We start from the raw sequence: 20731 nt of genomic DNA, 5'->3' as shown, positions 1-20731 counted from the left end.
GACCTTCTGGAGATGTGTAATATCACGAGGGACATGGATAGGATGAATGCAGATAGTCATTTCCCAGCAATGAGGCATTGAAAACTACAGAGCATAGGTTTAAGGTGAGAAGGTGCAGATTTAAGAAGACCTGAGGAGTCAACTCGTCATGCAGAGAGTGTTTTTGGAATGGAATGGGTTGCCAGAGAGAGTGGGTGAGGCAGATACACTAGCAACATGTAAAAAAAATGAAAAGGTAAATAGATGGGAAGAGTTTAGAGCGATATGGTTCAAATGTGGGCAGTTCTCATGCTCGGTCACTCTATGATTCAATGACACTCCAGTTAAGTAGATTACTGTTGTTTATCCTTCTGTCACAACCTTCTCATGACGAACGAAATACTGTTTCTGATGAAAGTTTGCACACTGACGTACCCTGTCTGTATCACATTGCAGACTTTCTACCAACACTTGGCAATTATCTTGGTTCTGAGCGTCAATCCAGTGAGTCCCTTCATCCAAAAGCATTGACATAGCTTGGAAATACTTGATGACCTCACACTGACCCCACAGGCACTTCACCAATTTACAGCTTTCCAACCTGAAAACAAATGCTATTTATTTACTGCTTTCTATTTGCTGATAGTTTCAGAAGGATCCCCTGTTCCTGTGAAGTAGCCTCAAATGGTTGCATGACCTCATCCTGTACCGTGTAATGTCCTCAAGGGGCCGAATGATTTCATCCTATTTCTATGTGGCTCTGGAGAAGGGCAGAATGCCCTTCTGCTATCTCGATGTACCGATCCTGACTAGCTGAATGGGATCTTCCTCTTCCGCTGTAAAAGCGTTGCTGGGTTGCGTGAGAGAGGAACACATGAGTTAGGAGCAGCCGGTGGCCATTCAGCCCTTTGAGCCTGCTGCACCATTCCGAATGCTTATCGTTTATGTAAGTGTGGCTGATTATCCCTTTCCTGTCTGTTTTCCTGTTCATCAAAACCATCTGGAACCCAGTCTTGAATGTTTTCAGTAACCCAGTCCTCACTGCACATTAGGAATGAGAACACCATGGATCGCACAACCATAAACAGAAAGGGCCATCTTTATCTCAGTCGGAAGTGGGAATGCCTTATTCTGAAAGTCTGTTCACCTCAAACCAATCACCACTCTTTTGGAACGTAAGGTTACAACAATTAGGAGAAGACATCAAACCTACAACCCCTATAACCTGTCCACCTTTCCATTAACTTCCTTCAAAGAAATGCCTACCAAATTCAACCTCCACTGAACACGCAGGAAGGCAATATCAGACAACACAAGATATTAAGAGGATTGGAAAATGAAGAGAATTAATCCACTGGAACACAAAGTCTGCTGTGCTAGTTGATCACCGCTGAAATATTCACGAGCTTTCTCCTACTGACCATTGGTCACCTTATTACTGAAAAATGTATCTATCTCCGTTTTAAAGAAACGACTGTGCCTGTCAGTGTGTGGGTGCTTCTTTGTCGTATTGTTTGCGATTATTTTTATTTGTTCATTTATGGTCAACATAAAATACAATATAAAATATGTACAGTTGCAGAGCACAGGCGCCATTCAACTTTACTTAAAATACACAAAAAGAAAACTAAAAATGCATTCACTTTTTCTTTCTCCATTGCTACAGTCTATATACGGACGACACCACCCAGACCGAATCAATGCCAGAGGAACAGTCCGGGCTACACCAGCCCATGCCATGTCACTGTCAGAGGGACACTCCGGGCTACACAAGCCCACACCATGTCATAGTCAGGGTACAGACCGGACCTATACCAGCCCACACCATGTGACTGTCAGTGGGTCATCTGGGGCTACAGCAGCCCACACCATGTGACTGTCAGAGGGAAACACGGCGCTACAGCAGCCCACACCATGTCACTGTCAGCGGGACACACCGGGTTACACCAGCCCTCACCATGTCACTCTCAGCGGGACACTCCGGGTTATACCACCCCACACCATGTCACTGTCAGAGTGACACACCGGGTTATACCACCCCACACCATGTCACTGTCAGAGTGACACACCGGGTTATACCACCCCACACCATGTCACTGTCAGAGTGACACACCGGGTTATACCACCCCACACCATGTCACTCTCAGCGGGACACACCGGATTATACCACCCCACACCATGTCACTCTCAGCGGGACACACCGGGTTACACCAGCCCTCACCATGTCACTCTGAGCGGGACACACCGGGTTAAACCACCCCACACCATGTCACTGTCAGCGGGACACTCCGGGTTATACCACCCCACACCATGTCACTGTCAGCGGGACACACCGGGTTACACCAGCCCTCACCATGTCACTCTCAGCGGGACACTCCGGGTTACACCACCCACACTATGTCACTCTCAGCGGGACACTCCGGGTTATACCACCCCACATCAGGTCACTGTCAGGGGGACTCTCCGGGCGACAGCAGCTCGCATCACGTCACTGTTAGGGGGAACACTCCGGGTTACAACAGCCCACACCATGTGACTGTCAGTGGGAAACACGGCGCTACAGCAGCCAACACTATGTGAATTTCAATAGGACATCCGAGGCTATAACAGCACAACACCATGTCACTGCCAGGGGGACAGTCCGGGCGACACCAGCTCGCATCATGTCACTGTTAGGGGGACACGACGGCTTTCACCAGCCCACACCACGTCACTGTTAGGGGGACACTCCAGGTTACCCCAGCACATGCAATGTCACTGTTAGTGGGACACCAGGCTACACCAGCTCGCACCATGTCACTCTCAGTGGGACACACCGGGATATACCTACAACACCATGTCACTGTCAGTACGATAATCCAGGTTACACCAGCCCACGCCATGTCACTCTCAGGGGAACACTCCGGGTTACATCAGGCCACACCATGTCGCTGTGAGGGGGACACTCCGGGATACACATAACAAACCATGTCACTGTCAGCACGACACTCCGGGTTAAACCAGCTCACGCCATGACACTGTTAGGGTGACACTCCGGGCTACACTAGCCCAAAAACTGTCACTGTCAGGGGGGCACGTCTGGCTACAGCAGCCCACACCATGTCACTGTCAGGGATACACACTGGTTTACACCAGCCCACACCGTGTCACTGTCAGGGCGACACTCCAGGTTACACCAACCCACACCAAGTCCCTGTCAGGGGCACACTCCGTGTTACCTTTGAGGAGAAAGTGAGGTCTGCAGATGCTGGAGATCAGAGCTGGAAATGTGTTGCTGGAAAAGCGCAGCAGGTCAGGCAACGGAGTGAGTGGAGGGCTGCGCGTTCCGAGGGTGAGAGGTTGGAATGGGTGAGAGGGGTGGGGGAGTTCAGGTGGCGGTTAATATCGTGCCGGCAGTTGGCGATATTAACCATCATCTCCCAGACTGTCCATAACCTCATCACATCGGGGGATCTCCCATCCACCGCCTCCAACCTCATAGTCCCACAACCCCGCACCTCCCGCTTCTATCTCCTGCCCAAAATCCACAAACCTGACTGCCCCGGCCGACCCATTGTCTCCGCCTGCTCCTGCCCCACCGAACTCATCTCCGCATACCTTGACACCGTCCTGTCCCCCTTAGTCCAAGAACTCCCCACCTACGTTCGGGACACCACCCATGCCCTCCACCTGCTCCATGATTTTCGCTTCCCCGGTCCACAACGCCTTATTTTCACCATGGACATCCAGTCCCTGTACACCTCCATCCCCTATCACGAAGGACTCAAAGCCCTCCGCTTCTTTCTTTCCCGCCGTACCGACCAGTACCCTTCCACTGACACCCTCCTTCGACTGACTGAACTGGTCCTCACTCTGAACAACTTCTCTTTCCAATCCTCCCACTTCCTCCAAACGAAAGGAGTAGCCATGGGCACCCGCATGGGCCCCAGCTATGCCTGCCTCTTCGTAGGATATGTGGAACAATCCATCTTCCGCAACTACACTGGCCTCACCCCCCACCTTTTCCTCCGCTACATCGATGACTGTATCGGCGCCGCCTCGTGCTCCCACGAGGAGGTTGAACAGTTCATCCACTTCACCAACACCTTCCACCCCGAACTCAAATTCACCTGGACAGTCTCAGATTCCTCCCTCCCCTTCCTCGACCTTTCTATCTCTATCTCAGGCGACCGAATCAACACGGACATCTACTACAAACCGACCGACTCCCACAGCTACCTAGACTACACCTCCTCCCATCCTGTCCCCTGTAAAAACGCCATCCCATTCTCCCAATTCCTTCGACACCGCCGCATCTGCTCCCAGGAGGACCAGTTCCAAAAACGCACAACCCAGGTGGTTTCCTTCTTCAAGGACCGCAATTTCCCCCCCGACGTGGTCGACGATGCCCTCCACCGCATGTCTTCCACTTCCCGCTCCTCCGCGCTTGAGCCCCGCCCCTCCAACCGCCACCAGGACAGAACCCCACTGGTCCTCACCTACCACCCCACCAACCTCCATGTACAGCGCATAATCCGCCGTCATTTCCGCTACCTCCAAACGGACCCCACCACCAAGGATATATTTCCCTCCCCTCCCCTATCAGCATTCCGTAAAGACCACTCCCTCCGTGACTCCCTCGTCAGATCCACACACCCCACCAACCCAACCTCCACTCCCGGCACCTTCCCCTGCAACCGCAGGAGGTGCAAGACTTGCGCCCACACCTCCTCCCTCACCTCCCTCCAAGGCCCCAAAGGAAACTTCCATATCCGCCACAGATTCACCTGCACCTCCACACACATCATCTACTGCATCCTCTGCACCCGATGTGGCCTCCTCTATATTGGGGAGACAGGCCGGCTACTTGCGGAGCGTTTCAGAGAACACCTCTGGGACACCCGGACCAACCAACCCAACCACCCTGTAGCTCAACATTTCAATTCCCCCTCCCACTCCACCAAGGATATGCAGGTCTTTGGACTCCTCCATCGTCAGACCACAACAAAACGACGGTTGGAGGAAGAACGCCTCATCTTCCGCCTAGGAACCCTCCAACCACAAGGGATGAACTCGGATTTCACCAGTTTCCTCATTTCCCCTCCCCCCACCCTGTCTCAGTCAAATCCATCGAATTCAGCACCGCCTTCCTAACCTGCAATCTTCTTCCCGACCTCTCCGCCCCCACCCCAGTCTGACCTATCACCCTCACCTTGACCTCTTTCCACCTATCACATTTCCGACGCCCCTACCCCAAGTCCCTCCTCCCTACCTTTTATCTTAGCCTGCTGGACAAACTTTCCTCATTCCTGAAGAAGGGCTTATGCCCGAAACGTCGATTCTCCTGTTCCCTGGATGCTGCCTGACCTGCTGCGCTTTTCCAGCAACACATTTCCAGCTCACACTCCGTGTTACACCAGACCACACCATGTAACTGTCAAGGGACTCTCTGGGCGACACCAGCCCAAACCATGACACTGTCATGGGGACACACCGGGCTACACTAGCCCACACCATGTCACTGTCACGGCGACACACAGGGCTACACCAGCCCACACCATGTCATTGAGGAGAAAGTGAGGTCTGCAGATGCTGGAGATCAGAGCTGAAAATGTGTTGCTGGAAAAGCGCAGCAGGTCAGGCAGCATCCAGGGAACAGGAGAATCGACGTTTCTGGCATAAGCCCTTCCTGAAGAAGGGCAACACCAGCCCATACCATGTTACTGTCAGGAGGACACTCCGGGTTATGCAATTCACACCATGTCACTGTCAGGGGGACAGACCCGACTACACCAGCTTAAATCTTGTAACCGTCAAGAGGACACACCTGGCAACACCAGCCCACATCGTTTCACTATCAGGAGGACACTCCGGGCTACTTAACATCCCCCATGTCACTCTCAGGACGACACTCAGCGTTACAAAAGCCCACACTCACAGAGTGACAGTCTGGGCTACACCAGTCCACGCCATGTCACTGTCAGGGGGACACTCCGGGCTACACCAGCATATAATATGTCACGGTCAGGGGGACACTCCGAGCACTACAAGTTTATACCATGTTTCTGTCAGGAGGACACTCCGGGTTACACCAGCGCACACCATCTCACTCTCAGGGCTACACACCGGGCTACATCAGCCCACACCTTGTCACTGTCAGGGGGACACTCGGGTTACACCCGCTCACATCATGTCACTGCCAGGTGTACACTCCGGGTTACATCAGCCCACACCATGTCACTCTCAGAGGGACTCTCCAGGCTACACCAGGCCACACCATGTCACTGTCAGTAGGACACTTCGGGTTATACCAGCCCACACTATTTCACCATCAGGGGGACACTCCGGGCTCCTCCAGATCACAGGATGTCATAGTCAGGGGGACGCTCCAGGCTACACCAGCCCATAACATGTCACTCTCAGGGGGACACTCTGGGCAACACCAGCCCATACCAGTTTACTGTCACGAGGACACTCCGGGTTACACCAGCCCACACCATGTCACTCTCAGGTCGACACTCCGGGCTACATCAGCCCCCACCAAGTCACTGTCAGGGGACAGGCCCGGCTACACCAGCTCACATCATGTAACCGTCAAGAGGACACTCCGGGCAACACCAGCCCACACCATGTCACTGTGAAGAAGACACTCCGGGTGACACCAGTCCACACCATGTCACTGTCAGGAGGACACTCCAGGTTACATCAGCCTAAGCTATGTCACTCACAGGGCGACACTCTGGGCTACACCAGCCCATACCATGATACTGTCAGTGGGAAACTCCGGGCTACACTTGCCCATACAATGCCACTGTCAGGAGAACGCTCCGGCTTACACCAGCCCACACCATGTCACTGTCAGGGGGACACTCCGGATGACACTAGTCCACACCACACCACTGCCAGGAGTACACTCCGGGTTACGCAAGTCCACACCACGTCACTGTCAGCGGGACACTCTGGCATACACCAGCCCACACCATGCCATGGTCAGGGGGACACTCCACGCTACACCAGCCCACAACATGTCATTCTCAGTGCAACGCTCTGGGCCACACCAGCTCACACCATGTCACTGTCTGGGTAGTACGCCAGGTTACACCAACACACACCATGTCACGGTTAGAGGGACACTCCGGGCTACACTAGCCCATAACTTGTCACTCACAGGAGGATACTCCGAGCCACACCAGCCCATACCATGTTTCTGTCAGGAGGCATTCCGGGTTACACCAGCCCACACCATATCACTATCAGGGGACACTCCGGGTTACACCAGCCCACACCATATCACTATCAGGGGACACTCCGGGTTACACCAGCCCACACCATATCACTATCAGGGAACACTCCCGGCTCCAGCAGCTCACATCATGTCACTGTCAACAGGACACTCCGGGTTACACCAGCCTACATCATGTCACTCTCAGGGCGACACTCCGGGCTACACTAGCCCATAAAATGTCACTCGCAGGGTGATACTCCGAACAACACCAGCCCATACCATGTTTCTGTCAGGAGGACACTCCGGGTTACACCAGCTCACATCATGTCACTGTCAGAGGACACTCTGGGTTACATCAGCCCACACCATGTCACTGTCAGGGAGACACTACGGGCTACACCAGCCCAAAAGATGTTACTGTCAGAGGGACCCTCCGAGCTACTCCAGAGCAACCCATGTCAGTATCAGGGGGACACTCTGGGCTACACCAACCCACACTATGTCATTGTCAGGGGGACACTTCGGGCTACTCCATCCCACACCATGTCACTCTCAGGGGATACTCCGGGCTACACAAACCCACACCATGTCACGGTCAGGGAGACACTCCGGGATATACCAGCCCACACGATGTCACTGTCAGGGAGATACTCCTGGCTGCAGCAGCCCACACCATGTCACTGTCAGGGGACACTCCGGGTTACACCAGCCCACACCATGTCACTGCTAGCGGGCACTCTGGCGTACACCAGCCAACACCATATCACTGTCAGGGAGACATTCCAGGTTGCACCAGCACAACCATGTCACTATCAGGGGACACTCCAGGCTACTCCAGACGGCACCATGTCACTGTAAGGGAGACACTCAAGTCTACGTCAGCCCACAACATGTCACTGTCAGCGGGCACTCCGGGTTACACCAGCCCTCACCATGTCACTCTCAGGGCGACACTCTGCGCTACAGCAGCCCACACCATATAACTGTCAGGGAAACACTCCGGACTACACCAGCCCACACCATATCACTCTCAGGGGGACACTCCGGGCTACACCATACTGTATCATGTAATTGTTAGGGAGACAGTCCGAGCTACTCCAGAGCACCCCACGTCACTGTCAGGAGGACACTCCGGGTTACACAAGCTCCCATCACGTCACTGTCAGGGGGACACTCCAAACTACAGCGGCCACCATCATGTCACTCTCAAGGGACATTCCGGGCTACACCAACCCACAGCATGTCACTCTCAGGGGGACACTCCGGGCTACACCAGCCCACACCATGTGAATGTCAGGGGGACACTCCGGGATACACCAGCCCACACCATGACACTCTCAGGGAGATACTCCTGGCTACATCAGTCCATACCATGTCACTGGAAGGGAGACATTCCGGGATACACCAGCCCACTCCATGTCACTGTCAGGGGACACTCCGTGCTTCACCAGCCCACACCATGTCACTGTCAGGGAGACACTCTGGGTTACACCAGCACAGCATGGCACGGTCAGGAGGACACTTGGGGCTACTCTAGACCACACCATGTCACTCTAAGGGGGTCACTCCGGGCTACATCAGCCCAAACAATGTTACCATCAGGGAGACACTCCGTGCTGCACCAGCCAACACCATATCACTGTTAGGGAGACATTCCGGTTTGCACCAGCAGACCATGCCACTGTCAGGGGGACACTTGGGGCTACTCCAGACCATACCATGTCACTGTAAGGGGGAAACCCCGGACTACATAAGCCCACAGCATGTCACTGTCAGTGGGACACTCCGGGCTACATCAGCCCACACCATGTCACTGTCAGAGGGACACTGTGGGTTACACGAGCCCACACCATGCCACTGTCATGGGGACATTCCTGTTTTCACCAGCCCACATCATGTCAGGGTCAGAGGAACACCTCCGATTATACCAGCCCACACCATGACAATGTCGGAGGGACATTCCAGGTTACACCTGACCACGCCATTTCACTGTCAGAGGGACATCCGGGCTACACCACCCCACACCATATCACTGTCAGAGGGATACTCTGCATTACACAGGCCCACATCATGTCATAATCAGGGGTACGCTCCGGGTAGACCAGCCCACACCATGTCACTGTCAGTGGATCACACCGGGCTACACCAGCCCACACCATGTCACTGTCAAGGGGACACTCTGCGCTATACCAGCCCACACCATGTCAATGTCAGGGGTACACACCGAGAATCACCAACCCACACCATGTCACTGTCAAGGGTCATTCCGGACTACACCAGTCCACACCATGTCAATGTCAGAGGGACACCCCTGGCTGCACCAGCACACACCATGACACTGTCAAGGGTACACTCCTGTTTTCACCAGCCCACACCATGTCAATGTCAGAGGGACACTCCAGGCTAACCCAGCGCACACCATGTCACTGACAGGGGTCCCTCCAGGCTGCACCAGCACACAGCATGACACTGTCAGGGGGACACTCCTGTTTTCACCAGCACACACCATGTCAATGTCAGAGGAACAGCCTGGTTTACACCAGCCCACACCATACCATTGTCAGAGGGACACTCCGGGTTACACCAGCCCATACCATGTCACTGTCAGAGCGACACTCCGGGCTGCACCAGCCCACACCATGTCATTTTCAGGGACACTCTCCAGAATCCACCAGCTCACACCATCTCATTGCCATGGGCACTCTGCAGGCTACATCAGCCCACACCATGTCACTATCACAGGGACACTCTGGGATTCACCAACCCACACCATGTCACTGTCAGGGGTCACTCCGGGCTACACCATGCCACACCATGTCAATATCAGAGCGACAACCCTGGCTGCACCAGCCCACACTGTGTCACTGTTAAAGCGACACCCTGGTTTACACCAGCCCACACCATGCCTTTTTCAGAGGGACACTCCAGGCTAACCAAGCCCACACCATGTCACTGACAGGGGTCCCTCCGGGTTGCACCATCACACACCATGACACTGTCAGGGGGACACTCCTATTTTCACCAGCCCACACCATGTCACTGTCAGAGGAACAGCCTGATTTACACCAGCCCACACCATAGCATTGTCAGAGGGACGCCCGGGTTACACCAGCCCACACCATGTCACTGTCAGGGGCTCACTATGGTTTACACCATGCCACACCATGTCACTGTCAATGAGAGACACTCTGGGCTACGCCAGCCCATACCATGCCACTCTCAGAGGAACACTCGCATTCAACACCAGCCCATACCATGTCACTGTCAGAGCGCATGGTATTGGGGGTAAAGTACTAGATTGGATTGAAAATTGCTTGGCTAATAGGAAACATAGGGAGGTGATAAACGGCTCCTTTTCGGAATGGCAGGCAATGACCAGGAGGGTACCGCAGAGATCCGTGCTGGGACTGCAGCTTTTTACAATATATGTTAATGATATAGAAGATGGTATCAGCAATAACATTAGCAAATTTGCTGATGATACAAAGCTGGGTGGCAGGGTGAAATCTGATGAGGATGTTAGGAGATTACAGGGTGACCTGGACAAGTTAAGTGAGTGGGCAGATGCATGGCAGATGCAGTTTAATGTGGATAAATGTATGGTTATCCACATTGGTGGCAAAAACAGGAAGGCAGACTACTACCTCAATGAAATCAATTTATATAAAGGGGCAGTACAGAGAGATCTGGGTGTTCTTGTACACCAGTCAATGAAGGCAAGCATGCAGGTACAGCAGGTAGTGAAGGAGGCTAATAGCATGCTGGCCTTCATTACAAGAGGAATTGAATATAGAAGCAAAGAGGTGCTTCTGCAGCTGTACAGGGCCCTGGTGAGACCACACCTGGAGTACTGTGTGCAGTTCTGGTCTCCAAATTTGAGAAAAGACATTATGGCTATTGAGGGAATGCAGCGTAGATTCACGAGGTCAATTCCTGGAATGGCAGGATTACCTTACACTGAAAGACTGAACCGACTGGGCTTGTATACCCTTGAGTTTAGAAGACTGAGAGGGGATCTGATTGAGACGTATAAGATTATGAAAGGATTGGACACTCTGGCAGTAGGAAACATTTTTCCACTGATGGGTGAGTGCCGAACCAGAGGACACAGCTTAAAAATATGGGGTAGACCATTTAGGACAGAGCTCAGGAGAAACTTCTTCTCCCAGAGAGTGGTGGCTGTGTGGAATGCTCTGCCCCAGAGGGCAGTGGAGGCCCACTCTCTGGATTCATTTCAGAAAGAGTTGGATAGAGCTCTCAAAGATAGTGGAATCAAGGGTTATGGAGATAAGGCAGGGACCAGATACTGATTCGGAATGATCAGCCATGATTATATTTAATGGCGGTGCAGGCTTGAAGGGCTGAATGGCCTACTCCTGCAGCTATTGTCTATTATCTATTGTCTACACCGTCCAATGAAGACAAGCATACTATATGCCTTCTTGACCACTCTGTTCACCTGTGCAGCCACCTTCAGGGTACAATGGACCTGCACTCCCAGATCTCACCGCCCATCAACTTTTCCCAAGGCTTTTCCGTTCATTGTATAATTCGCTTTAGAATTAGTCTTGCCTCAATGTATCACCTCACATTTGTCTGGATTGAAATCCATCTGCCACTTTTCCACCCAGCTCTCCAGTCTATCTATATCCCCCTGTATTCTCTGACAGTCCCTTATGCTTTCTCCCACTCCACCAATCTTCGTGTCATTTGCAAAATTGCTGATCATTTCAACAGTGCCCTCTCCCAGATTATTTATGTATATTACAAACAACAGCAGCACCAATACTGATCCCTGTGGAACACCACTGGTCACCTTTCTCCATTTCAAGAAACTCTCTTCAACTACCACTTTCTGTCTCCTGTTGCTCAACCAGTTCTTTATCCACCTAGCAAGAACACCTTGCACTCTATATGTCTTCACTTTCTCCATTAGTCTACCATGAAGAAACTTATCAAATGCCTTACTAAATTTCATGTATATGACATCAACAGCCCGTCCTTCAACTATCAACTTGGTCACTTCCCCGAAAAACTGTATTACATTGATAAGGCACGATCTCCCCCGCACAAATCCATGTTGTCTATCACTGATAAGCCCATTTTTTTCAAAATATAAATAGATCCTATCCCTCAGTATCTTCTTCAGCAACTTTCCCACTACTGACATCAGGCTCACTGGTCTGTGGTTACCCGGAGTATCCCTACTGCCATTCTTGTACAGGGGGACAACATGAGCTACACTCCAGTCTTCTGGCATCTCATCTGTATTTAAGGATGCCACAAAGATATCTGACTGGACCCCAGCTATTTCCTCTCTCACGTCCCTCAGCAACCTGGGATAGACCCCACCCGGTCCCGGGGTTTTGTCCACCTTAATAACCTCTAGCCTACCCAACACACCTTCCATACTTGTGTTAACGGGATCCAGACTAATCAATCTTCTATCTCTAATCTCAAGATTCATCATGTCCCTCTCCTCGGTGAACACTGATGCAAAGTAATCATTCAGAATCTCACCCATTCTGTCAGGTTCGACACAGCCTTCCTTCGTTATCCTTTAGTGGACCAATCCTTTCACTACCTACTCGCTTGCTTCTTAAACAAGAATAAAATGCTTTAGGATTCTCCTTAATTCTGCTCGCTAAAGGTATTTCATGACCCGTTTTAGCCCGCTTGATTCCTCGTTAAAGACTGGCCCTACACTTCCGATATTCTTGAGATTTGATGCCCTGCAGCGCGGAAACAACAAGTTCACACCGACCCTCTGACGAGTAACCCACCCAGACGCATTTCCCTCTGACTGATGCACCTAACACTATGGGAAATTTAGCATGACCAATTCATCTAACCCGCACATCTTTAGACCGCGAGAGGAAACCGGAGCACCCTGAGGAAACCCAGGCAGGCACGGGGAGAATGCACCAACTCTACACAGACAGTTGCCCAAGGCTAGAACCGAACCTGGAATCCTGGTGCTGTAAGACAGAAGTCCTATCCACTGCGCCACCGTGTCGCTCCTTGTTTGCCAGGGCCCGTTCTGTTGTTAGCTGCATAGACCTTATGTATGCTTCTCTTTTCCTCATGGCTCGTCGTACAATTTCTCCTGTCATCCACGGTTCATGAATCTTGCCCTTCCTATCCTTTGCCTTCAACGGGACATGCCTATCCTGCACTATCTTTAACCTATCTATGAAAGCCTCCCATATCTCAAATTTGGACTTCCCTTCACATAGTTGTGTCCAATCCACATTTTCGAGCTCTGCCTAATTTTGATATAATTAGCCTTGGCCCAGTTTAGTAATCTTCTGTTAAGACCATTCTCATCTTTATCTACGAGTATTCTGAAGCTTACAGAATTGTGGTCACTGTTCCCAAAAAATCTCACACTGCAATTTCTACAACATGTCCTGGCTCGTTCCCCAGTACCAGGTCCAATATGGCCCTTTCCCTCATTGGACTATTGACATACTGCTCTAGAAAATTCTCCTAGACGCTTCTTACAAATTCTATCCCATCCACACTTCTGACGTTAAGCGTATTCCTGTCAATGTTGGGAAAATTAAAATCTCCCATCACCACTACCCTATTGCATCTTTTCATAATCTGTTTACCTATTTGTTCTTCTAACACACGTTCACTGTTGGGAGATCTGTAAGACAAACCCAACAGTGTACTGCACCCTTCTTATTTCTCAGCTCTACCGACAATGCTTCACTAACCAAGACCTCCATAGTTTGCTCCTTTAGCACAGCCGTGATATAGTCCCTTGACAGGCAATGCAACTCCACAACCTCTTTTAAGTCCCTCCCTATCCTGTCTGTAGCTTCTACGAGAGGGACCGTATTGTAGAAGAGGAGAGTGTGAAATGGACTGGTAAGCTAGAAGAGATACCTGTTAGGAAGGAAGATGTGTTGGACATTTTGAACAACTTGAGGATAGACAAGTCCCCCGGGCCTGACGGGATATATCCTAGGATTATGTGGGAAGCAAGAGAGGAAATTGCAGTACCGTTGGCAATGATCTTCTCGTCTTCACTGGCAACGGGGGTGGTACCAGGGGACTGGAGAGTAGCGAATGTTGTGCCCCTGTTCAAAAAAGGGAATAGGGATAACCCCGGGAATGACAGGCCTGTTAGTCTTACTTCTGTGGTAGGCAAAGTGATGGAAAGGGTACTGAGGGATAGGATTTATGAGTATCTGGAAAGACACTGCTTGATTAGGGACAGCCAGCACGGATTTGTGAAGGGTAGGTCTTGCCTTACAAGTCTTATTGAATTCTTCGAGGAGGTGACCAAGCATGTGGATGAGGGAAGAGCAGTGGATGTAGTGTACATGGAGTTTAGTAAGGCATTTGATAAGGTTCCCCATGGTAGGCTTATGCGGAAAGTCAGGAGGCATGGGATAGAGGGAAATTTGGCCAATTGGATAGAAAACTGGCTAACTGGTCGAAGGCAGAGAGTGGTGGTAGATGGTAAATATTCAGCCTGGAGCCCAGTTACAAGTGGAGTTCCGCAGGGATCAGTTCTGGGTCCTCTGCTGTTTGTAATTTTTATTAATGACTTAGATGAGGGAGTCTAAGGGTGGGTCAGTAAATTTGCAGATGATACGAAGATAGGTGGAGTTGTGGACAGTGAGGAGGGCTGTTGTCGGCTGCAGAGGGACTTAGATATGATGCAGAGCTGGGCTGAGGAGTGGCAGATGGAGTTCAACCCTGCCAAGTGTGAGGTTGTCCATTTTGGAAGAACAAATAAGAATGCGGAATACAGGGTTAATGGTAGGGTTCTTAGTCAGGTGGAGGAACAGAGGGATCTTGGGGTCTATGTACATAGATCTTTGAAGGTTGCCACTCAGGTGGATAGAGTTTGTAAGAAGGCCTATGGAGTATTATCGTTCATTAGCAGAGGGATTGAATTCAAGAGTCGTGAAGTGATGTTGCAGCTATACAGGACTTTGGTTAGGCCACAGTTGGAGTACTGTGTGCAGTTCTGGTCGCCTCACTTTAGGAAAGATGTGGAAGCTTTGGAGAGGGTGCAGAGAAGATTTACCAGGATGTTGCCTGGAATGGAGAGGAAGTCGTACGAGGATAGGTTGAGAGTTCTCGGCCTTTTCTCGTTGGAACGGCGAAGGATGAGGGGTGACTTGATAGAGGTTTATAAGATGATCAGAGGAATAGATAGAGTAGACAGTCAGAAACTTTTTCCCCGGGTACAACAGAGTGTTACAAGGGGACATAAATTTAAGGTGAAGGGTGGAAGGTATAGGGGAGATGTCAGGGGTGGGTTCTTTACCCAGAGAGTGGTGGGGGCATGGAATGCGCTGCCCGTGGGAGTGGTAGAGTCGGAATCATTGGCGACCTTTAAGCGGCATTTGGATAGGTACATGGATGGGTACTTAATCTAGGTTAGAAGTTCGGCACAACATCGTGGGCCGAAGGGCCTGTTCTGTGCTGTATTGTTCTATTGTTCTATTGTATATCTTGAAACATTTAATTGCCAATCGCCACGCTCTTCCTTCAGCCAAGTCTCTGTGATTGCAATAACATCATACACTCAGGCGCCAATCCAAGCCATAAGTTCATCTGCCTTACACACCATACTCCTTGCGTTAAAGTAGGTGCATTTCAGGCCACTATGTTTTTGCGCTCATCTGCTCTCAGCCTACACTTCCCTTTATGAATGCTATCTTCATAATTCTAACAGTCTCCAGTCTCCACCTCACTGCCTACGTGTTGTCTCTTCTGGGTCCCAGCCCCCTGCCACATTTGTTTAAAAACTCCCCAAAAGCAGTAGCAAAAACTCCCCCATGGACATTGGTTTTGGTCTGGTTCAGATGTAGACCGTCCCTTTTGTAATAGTCCCACCTTCCCCAGTACCGGTCCCAATGTCCAAAACATCTGACCCCTCCCTCCTAAACCATCTTTCAAGCCACATGTTCATCCTGCCTTTTTTTTATTTCTAAGCTGGCTTGCACGTGGCACTGCTAGTAATCCCGAGATCACTACCTTTGAGGACCTTCTTTTTAACTTCTCTCCGAGCTCCCTGAATTCTTCTTTCAGGACCTCATCTCGCTTTCTACTTATTTCGTTGGTACATAGATGCACCAAGACAACTGGCTGTTCAACCTCCCCTTTTAGAATGCTCTGCAGCCAATCAGGAGCACCAGGAGCACCTGTAAACCAGGAGCAGTTACCCTCTTAACATGTAGAGCTGTGCACACCACCCCATTGCATTGATCGGTAAACCAGGAGCAGTTGCCCTCCCAGCATGCAGAGTTGTATAGCCCCCTCTGACACGAACACCTCTGAGGCAACATACTATGTGGGAGTTCCTTTTTCGGCCACTGAACCGCCTATCTACTCCCCTCACAATAGAATCGCCTCTGACTATGGTCCTACGAGTCTTTTTCCCACCCTTCTGAACAGCAGTGCCCGACACGGTGCCATGCTTTTGATAACTGTTGCCCTCTCCTGGTGAGCCACCTCCACAACAGTTTCCAAAATGGGACACCTGTTTTGGAGGGAGATGACCGCAGGGGACACCTACACTGCCTTCCTACTGTTTTTCTGTCTTTTGGTCACCCATTTACTGTCTCACTGTCTAGCCTGCGGTGTGACCAGTTCACTAAGCATGCTATCCACTACCTCCTCAGCATCGCGGATGCTCCACAGTGAATCCATCCGCAGCTCAAGAGCCGTCATGTGGTCAAACGAGAGCTGCAGCTGGACATGCTTCTGGCAAGTGAAAGAGTCAGGAATGTCAGACATGTTTCTAAGCTCCGACATCAAGCAAGAGGCACATGCCCCGGGTCTGAGGTCGCCTGGCATTGTAAGCTTAGCTTTATATGAACTAACTAAACACAAACAATGCACTTAAATATAAGAAAAAGCAAGATAAAGAAAAAAATAAAAGCCATGGCTTACTGAGTCTTCTTCTTCCGATTCGAGGATGGGGGCGGGAGGGTGATACTACACGTGTAGTATCTCGGGTTTAGACATTGCCCAAATATAACTTAAACCCTTACCTTCCCGGCAGCCCTTGCTTCACTCCACCTTCTCTCCTCACCGATCTGAGTGTTCAGACGTGTGATTTTTTTCTTATTCTTTCATTCGAAAAACAGAGGTGTTACTAACTCAACAAGAGGTATCTTCCATTTCATCCGTGAGACAAAATTAAGGATGAATATGGGTGGTTTATAAGTCTTAAAGCTTTTATACTTGGAGATATGTATGGGAATATGAATGTATGCTGCCCCCGGCACATTTCCTCGAATTTTTAACAGATGCCCTTTCCAGGTTGCTGGCCTTTGGGGCACGTCATGCAGTAATAGTAAGAGACTTTAACCGACTTATTAACACCGAAGTGGACATAATGCCTCGGGGTCTTGCGGGTATGTCACCGCAATCCATGCAATTGGTCGACCTGAACAGGGAGCGGGGGTTGGTGTCTGTGTGGAGTTGTCCCCACTCTGAGGAGAGGGACTTCACCTTTGTCTCTCAGCCACGTAAGTATTTTTCGAGGATTGGAATTTTTTACCCTGTTGACCTTTTCGAATTCTGTGCTGTCCTGCAGAATTGTGAAGACAGCCATTTCTGATCGTGCAGCAGTATACATGAAGGTTAAGTTCGGTGGTGATGGGGCAGGCTCACGAAACTGGCGCATGGCCCCTTTCTTCCTGAAGGAGAGCAAGTTTATTGAATATTTTTTGGGGGTATTTAAACTTTTTTGGGACATTAATTTGGGTATGGCTAGTAATCCATCGGTGCTCTGGGAGACTGCCAATGCCTATGCGAGGAGTTTGATTATTTCTTACTCGGCGTCGCAGAAGCGGAAGAAGGCAGAGCAGCTGCATATGCTTAAGGCTTGCCTGAATGCAGCTGAAACAGTATACCTTGCCAGACCGTCTGTAACCAAGTTGCAGCAGATTACAGCCCTCAGGGCTACTTTGAATGCTGGGCTCACCCAGAGAGCAAAGAGGGAAATCTCCTTTGCGAAACAGTGATTATTTGAGTATGCTGATAAACGAGGTAGTTATCTAACATACATGGCCAGAAAGAAGAATGCCCCCAATCTATCACATCCATTAAAGAGAGTGCTACGACTCTTACTTGTGATGCCAAAACTTACTTTCGAATGTAACCAATTAATTTTGATCATGTCCAGGATACCAGAAACCACTGGAAGCTGAAGTTTATTGTTTTAATACCTGGAACCCAATCAAGCTATGAGAATTTAATGTGTCATGGGAAGTATATAAATCTGGTATTTTCAAAATTAGTGGGAAAGCTCACTGGCCATCTAACATCTTGGTCTCAAATTAGGAAAAAAACATTCTATCCAATATACTTTTTTTCATGTAAACCCTACTTACAGTATAAAAAATCAGAAAGAAGGTGACCCAGGGAGATCAGCAGCTGGAAGACTGAAGACAGCGGGGAAGACAGACACACAGCGGTGTTGAGATTAAGTTAACGTAACGTTTAATAAGTTGGTTAATGGAACAGCATTTTTTTTAGTGTTGTAGTCAGATAGTAAGCAGTTAAGAAAAGGGGATGTTGAACTTGTGAATAGTTGTTGTTTAGTTTTCACTATTCGGGTTCATAAAATATATTGTTATTTTTCTTTCAATGGTGGAATTTGGGAGTTCTCTGTCACTCATGTTTTAACAGATTACTAGGCGGGGTAAGTTTTTTTGATGTTTGGTGTTTATTAACAGAGGGGTTCGACATCGATGTCATAACAGTTTGGAGGCTTGTCATTCAGAATTTGATTGGATGTGAACAGATTAGGGGTAAAAAAAAAACGTCTCAGCAGATTCCAACACTTGGCCATTATCGTCAGAGATCTTTAAATAAAACGTAGGTCAGAAAATATGTTTAATTTTGGTTACTTGTGGATGATTAAATGAAAAGTGAGAGAAATTGGTCTTAACATTGCTAAAGAGGTTCTGGGGTTTCAAAATGATTTCCAATTTGCCAAGAAAGTTTCGAAACACAGAGGAAGGGCGTATATTTAGAATTAGCAAATATGTTAAAATTGGGTTTAACCAGGGACAAAAGGAAAGCTGAAATTGCAATGGAGTTGGTCAAGCACTTTGGTGTACCGGAGAAACTGACAGTGAGTGCAGTAGAGTTAGAAAAAAGAAAGGATTGAAAATGCAGTAACTGGAGTTAGAAGATTAAAAAGTGAGACAAAAAGAAAGAGAGAAGAAAGAGAAAGAGAGGTAAAATAGAAAGAGAGAGAGAGAGGAAAAAGAAAGAGAGAATTTGCACTTGAGAAGTTGCGAATTAGTCAACAAAGTCAAGTTAACAGGATAGAGATTAAAATAGAAGGTAGGGATACACACACTGATATATATAACTATGTTAAAACATTGCCATATTTTGTGAAGTAAAATGCGGTTGCCTTTGTTACTTCATTTGAAAAATTGAATAGATGGATGGAGTGGTCAGAGAACATGTGGGTAATGCTAGTTCAGACTAAGCTGGTAGGCAGAGCTCGTGAGGTATGTGCAGCGCTGTCCGATGAGGGGTCAAGAGGTTATGCAGATGTCAAACAGACTATTTTGAATGTCAATGAATTGGTACCAGAAGTATATAGAGAGGGGTTCAGAAACATAATGATGGAACCAGGTCAGAATTATGTTGAGTTTGAAAGAGTTAAACATAGACGTTTTGATAGATGGGCATGGGCCTGAAAAATAGACAAGACATATAAGGCTCTGAGACAGCTCATTCTGTTGGAGGAATTTAAACACTCCCTTCCTGAAATGATCAGAGTTCAAGCGAGTGAACAGGAAGTTCAAGAAGTGAGAAGAGTGGCAGAGATGGCAGGTAAATACGCATTGGTGGATGAGCTTCAATTTACATCCAATAGGATCTCACTCCTGTGAGGGATAGAAATTGGGAGAAGGGAAGATCCTACTCTACAAAACAAATATTAAGAGCACACTGGGAATAGTTTACTTTTGGTTAATAAAGAAGGCCAAGAGGTTGAAAGGAGGTGAAAAGCCTCAGGTGTTTTCACAACACCAGAGTGGAACACATAGAATTACAGTGAATGTGGTTGAAGAACGGCATTGAGAAAAGATCTCTTCACTGCCATAATACAAAGAAACAGTGCTAGTCGTTGAAGAAAGGCACGTTGTGAAAAGATGTGGTAAAAGAGCCTAAGTCAGTGTCATTAGTGGAAGTAGTAAAGGAAACCCCAAGCAAAGTTGAGGAGCTACAGGAGAGTGCACAGCCTAGGCAGGGGCTGGGTATGGAGTTAGCACCTGATTTCTATAAAGAATTCACCTCTGTCGGTAAAGTTTACTCAGAAAGAACAGGGAGAGAAAGACAACATGGTATATAATTTTGAGAGATACGGGATCTGCTCAGTCTCTAATATTCGAAAAGTGTGGCGCTGGAAATGCACAACAGGTCAGGGAGCATCTGACCATCGACATATCAGGCACAAGCCCTTGATCTGGAAAGTGGAGGGGAGGGGGGAGAAGGGGGTAAAAGATAAATAGGAGGGAAGAGGTGAGGCTGGGAGGCAGGTCAGTGGGA

The 20731-nt window shown here is 49.2% G+C and overlaps 1 pseudogene; it reads left to right on the top strand.

Moving 5' to 3' along the window:
- LOC148136343 (putative G protein-coupled receptor 139) overlaps positions 1-20731 on the top strand; it is an 86524-nt pseudogene that overhangs the window by 47644 nt on the left and 18149 nt on the right.

Source organism: Chiloscyllium plagiosum, unplaced genomic scaffold (genome assembly GCF_037043375.1).
Source record: "Chiloscyllium plagiosum isolate Xiang-an unplaced genomic scaffold, Cpla_swu_hap1 HiC_scaffold_46, whole genome shotgun sequence".
NCBI classification, from domain to species: Eukaryota; Metazoa; Chordata; class Chondrichthyes; order Orectolobiformes; family Hemiscylliidae; genus Chiloscyllium; species Chiloscyllium plagiosum.
Note: the sequence above shows the minus strand (reverse complement) of the source record. Positions and strands in the feature narration are given on the sequence as shown.